Source organism: Phocoena sinus, chromosome 3 (assembly GCF_008692025.1).
Source record: "Phocoena sinus isolate mPhoSin1 chromosome 3, mPhoSin1.pri, whole genome shotgun sequence".
NCBI classification, from domain to species: domain Eukaryota; kingdom Metazoa; phylum Chordata; class Mammalia; order Artiodactyla; family Phocoenidae; genus Phocoena; species Phocoena sinus.
The window spans coordinates 94,279,327-94,284,891 of NC_045765.1; the positions used below are offsets into that span (position 1 = coordinate 94,279,327).

Genomic DNA, 5,565 nt, shown 5'->3' on the forward strand with positions numbered 1-5,565 from the left:
GAGAAACTGGATTAAGTCTACAGCTCATTCAGTCTAGTAATTTACAAACAACATAACATGCTATGGGGAAAAGACATAATTTTTCTCAATATTACTATTCACAACACACACATGAGGAAACTGAAATTAAGAGATATTAAGTAACTAGCCCAAGATCATATAGTTTGTGAACAGCAGAACTGGGCCTCAACCACCTGGGCCTTTCCAACAAACTGGGACCACCAAAATTTCCTGCTTCGCTCCACAATGAACATCCAATTTCAATGTACTCTAAAAATAAACAAAAACACAGAACACATTCTATAAACCAGTTATGCTCAGCTTTGCAAAATCATTATTAGAAGTATTTATGTCTTCTCAGGCTAGAAAAATATTTCATAATTCATTAAATTTTTGTTTTAGTAAACTATTTTAAGCATAAGTTTTCTTTCAGGAAAAACATACACACCCTAATTCATATACATAGAAAAGTCAAGTTAAGAGAACTAAACATGTATCCCCAAAAAATCCACACAGGATAGAATCTCTAGTCCCAATTTTAAGCCTCTCATCAGACAAAAAGCTCTTACCCAACCATTGATTCTCATGCCTATTGAATGATGTCCTCCCCAGGTCAAACCTCTTGGCCCTACATTGTGGGTCACAGAGGCAAGTTCAAGGGCACCAAAGTGGGAGAAAACTCTCTCCAGTAATATTCTTTTTAAAAAATACTGATTTTTTAAAATTTAAAAGAAACAGAAAAGCATTCTATATATAAAGAATAACTTCCCTTTCCCTTTAATTCAGAGGTTTGTCATACTTACTCCAAGAATAAATTAAGCATTCCCATTATCAAATATTTAGGGTTTCATTTAAAATTCTTTTTTGTGTTTGTAGTAATTCATATTCAGGCAGATTCCAGGCCCTCAAAGCAGCATGAATTCACTTTCTTAAGGGGTTTGTAAAAAATAATCACTTTACTCAATATAATAGTTGTAGAAATGAAGTATACTTTCTTTAAGAAATAAAAAAAAAGAAGAAAATGCCACTTAACATCGTTGGTATGTCAGTATAGGACAGCAGGGAAAAATACTGATAAGCTTGTCTCTTTGATACCAAGAAGACATTCTAGTCCAAGCTATAATACGCTTCCTACGTTTTCACTAGATGTTTCTTTTCTGCTGCTTTTCATCCTTTTCCATATTTCGTATCAGAGGACTGGTACAGCCTTGAAAACTTCATTAACAGGAGCAAATTCAGTATCCACCGACTTCTTCTCAAAAGGCACTCTAAACCATCAGATAGCCCGGCAGTTTCATTCTCATGAATACTCCATGAAAAAACTCAATAGGACACAGATGAATCCAATGAATAGAAGGAGAAATCTATTGAGTTTGGGAATGTTTGGTGCATTGGATCAGTCCAGGATTATGAACCTTACACCTCCCATTGTAAACAGGAAGCTGGATGTGAGTCCTTCCATAATATATTGTCCATTTACTCTGCAGGCCAAGAAAGCTACTGGTCTCTGATACCCACATTCATCAGTCATGGAGCTGACACTTGGAGTTTTGACAATAACATCATAAATGATTCCTCCAGTGATGAGGAAGTAAGACACCACCACCAGAGCGTACACTGTCATGGCCGACAGCATGTGCACCCAGGGCGGCTTCTTCAGCTTCAGGATGGGACATTTGAGCACTAAGAACAGGACTCGGTACAAACTCTCCATGTTGGTGGCGGTAGGGTCAGCTGTCAGCCGACAGCCCCACACGCCATCCGGGAACAGGCATGAATTCATTTTTAAACCAATTTCCTTGTTTTGCAGAAAGGCAGAGAAAGTCCAAACTCTTCGTGTAATGACATTTTTCTCATTAACAAAGGCTTTTAAATAAATCTACTTCTGTTTTCCTAGTAATCCTAACACTTTTAATACGATGCTTACTTCAATTTCTAAAGAATCTGATACAAAAGTTAGTGTGGGTTCATCAACCTACCCTGGCCTCCTCTTCACCTGTTTAGATTCTTCTGTCCCTTATAGATGAAACTCCCTTATCACCACCACCTCCCAAAGGCCTCTGCTAACTCCGCTAGGTTGGAATAGGTGTCCTTCCAACCTGCCATTACAGCATCCTAGGGAAAAGCTCTGTGGTAGCATACTGCACTATGATAATAATATCTTTACATGCTTGTCCCCACTTATAGAAAGCAAACCCCTGTAAGGCAGGAATCTTATTCGCCTGTTAATTGCATTTAATAAATACTTTTGGAGGAAAGGAAGATAAAAAAAATCAAATACATTTCCTTTCCTTCCCTTCCCCTTTCACCTTCTTCCTTTCTTTTCTGAACAATTCAGACCATTATCATGTGGGGCAGAACAAGACTGGCATCAAGGTGTAAAACCCAAGCAGGGTGAGGAAGGTATCCAGGTAGGAGGGTTCCCAGCCTGAGAGTCAGTGAGGTGAGGAAAGCATTCATGTGAGGGGTTGACTTGGGGCAGGAAGTAGGAAGCCAAGTGGAGTGACACAGGAGTCCCTGCAGGAAGTACATGGTATCAGAGGCACAGCAGAGAAAGGAAGGAGTCCATGGATTGTGGTAGCTCAGTGTGAAGTCAGAGCCCAAAGAGAGTGAAGAGAGCATCCACTGAACTCAGGGCATCAGAGCTCTAGCTGGGAGAGGGGGTGGCCACTTGGAGTGGAGTGGCACCCTGGATGGGGTTTCAGAGCCCAGCAGACTGAGGAGGGCATCCCTGGAGAGGGTCTGAGCCTGAGCGGCGTGATGAGGGCATCTATGCAAGAGTGGCGACCCAATGTGGGGATCAGAGTACCTAAGCCAGTGAGGAGGACAAAAGGGGTGACAGTTAGAAGCAGGAGTCTGAGCCTACACAGACAGACAAAGGGCTTATATGCCGGGGGCGTGATGTGAAGTGTGTCTGAGCACTGTGAGAAACGCACTTGCATGGGTGTTAAGGAGACTCTGGCCAGGCCCCTTCAGTGCTGGACACTAAGACCTGGCCTGGGGTGTTGGAACACGGGTTGTGGTGTGAGGCATCCACACAGGAAACAATGACACTGGTTACATACTGGGGGGTTGAACAAGCAAGTAATGCTGAACAAGGACATAGTAATGATAATGGGAGTCAAGTTTCTTACTATGGAGGAAGAGAAACAAATACAGAAGGGGCCAAAATGTAAATGAATCCTGAGGAATTTTGTTTTGGAATCTAAATTCATCTGCAAGAACAAATGGGCAAAGTATAGTTAAAATTGTTCTAAATTTTAAAATAACATGAAGAATTGATTAATAGCAGCGGTCCCCAAGTTTTTTGGCACCAGGGACTGGTTTCGTGGAAGACAATTTTCCACGGACCAGGGTGGCAGGGGGTGGCTCAGGCAATAATGCGAGCGATGGGGAGCAGCAGGTGAAGCTTCGCTCACTTGCCTGCCACTCACCTCTTACTGTGCAGCCCAGTTCCTAACAAGCTGTGGACTGGTACCGGTCCATGGCCTAGGGGTTGGGGACCCCTGATTAATAGCATATTTTAAATATATTGATCATAGTATATTTTAAATATTAAAATGTAGATATTATATAGTGTATTAGTCTTAGTATATTTAAAATTTTGATATAAAGCTTCAAAAATATCAGTGGTGAGAGAGAGGATAATTCACTAAAGGTGATAGATCCAAACCCTGGGAGACCTAGGGTGGCTCCACCTTCTTCCCACTCCCCCTCCTCTCTGGCCACACTCCCTGCCCCCATGGTACAGGATAGGTATATAAAGTGGGTCCCCTCACCACCTCTTGCTGCGGCGTTCTCCTCATCCAGGAGAACACCTTCTGATAAGGTACTTAAACCCATTCATCTGGCTTCATGTCCAGTTGTCCCACAGGATGCTCACACATGGCTGCCATTCCTATAAAATACAGGAATACAGGCTGACTCCTGTAGCCTCCTGTCTCTGCTCATTGTCTCTCCCCAGTTCTCCTGTTCCAACAGGACAGGGAGTAAATCAGTCAGTCAGGTGCAAGCCAACTGTTCTTGCAGAATCCCCATTCTCTACAAGCAATTCACTTGGGAGCCAAATATAACCTTCCTCTCTCTCGCCCTGCCTTCCTCTCTCCATAGAGTTCTCTTATATAAACCAGAGGAGTCAATAGTTAGAAGAAGGGGCTAGTATATGGTGGGGAGATGCAGATCTGGTTTGAGTCCTGGAGGGATTGTCTCACTCCAGCTCTCTTTAGAATATGAGATACTGGCTGTCCAATGTGTCCTTGGTTTTGTCCCCTAGTCAAGAGCAACAGAAAAAACCCCACTCAAAATCCTAATACATACACTAATGCAAAGGAAAATATCACATGAAACTGGTAACCATGGTTAAAATCTAGTAGGGGACAGACTGTCACAGGAAACGATAAAAAAAGAGAACTTACAAGGGTACATCTGAATCTTTTCCAAGACTATATTCACATATTATTTGTGTAATTTAAAATAAATCAAAAGCAATGAAAAATTTAAAAACTAATTATTAACAGCCAAAAAAAACCATAATAGTGAATATAAATCACAGAATGGGCTTTGTCACCATAAAATTAATGAAGAAAATTAAAAGATGAATAATTTGCTCATATAAAGTAAATAAATGTATATATGCTTATCTCATATAAATAGATTTATTAAAACCCTAATGGTTAAATGAGCTAGAAACATGAGTTAACTATTCATAAAAGACAAAAAGTAATTGTCTATCTAAGTTTGAAAATAAACCAATATCTATTGCTTGCCTCGGGGTATTGGATTACTGGTGGGGTTTCTTCCCTTCTTTTTTCTTATAAAATTTGTACAATAAATATTTATCTCTGGGCTTCCCCGGTGGCGCAGTGGTTGAGAGTCCACCTGCCAATGCAGGGGACACGGGTTCGTGCCCTGGTCCAGGAAGATCCCAGATGCTGCAGAGCGGCTAGGCCCGTGAGCCATGGCCGCTGAGCCTGTGCGTCCAGAGCCTGTGCTCCACAACGGGAGAGGCCACAACAGTGAGAGGCCCATGTACCGCAAAAATATATATATATATATTTATCTCTTTATAATCAAGAGAAAAAAAACTTTTAAAAAGCTCCTCTCACGCTATCCCGCCCCCAAGAGAGTATATATGTATATATATACCAAATATAAATTTTTGGTAAGAGAGTCCCAATACTAGTGAAGTAAACAGAGAGCAGTACAGAAACTAAGAGCCCAATATGTAAACCTAATGATTTATCCTTTTCCCAGAGAAGCAAATATTTTAAAACAGTTTTAATCCATCTGATGGATTATAACTGATTTTATACTTTAAAAAGTCACTGAATCTTTATTACAGCAGTCTTAAAAGAAACATGAACACATATAAAGAAATTTAAAAGTTGTTGAGTTAAACAATAAGTATGGATTTTTAAATAATTTTCCAACTTTCTATAAACTATTTCCTAGAGCTTCTCAGTGAGAAAGAAAATTGTTTTCCTCTGGCCTTCAACAACTCTGACACTTATTATACCTTGTTTTTCACTTTGAAGCTTTATGTGCTTTTTCTGCCTTCATTTAATT

At 40.5% G+C, this 5,565-nt stretch overlaps 1 pseudogene; it reads right to left on the bottom strand.

Moving 5' to 3' along the window:
* Positions 1 to 1,203: 1,203 nt before the first annotated feature.
* LOC116751959 lies at positions 1,204 to 1,717 on the bottom strand (annotated as a pseudogene).
* Between the last annotated feature and the right edge of the window lie 3,848 nt (positions 1,718 to 5,565).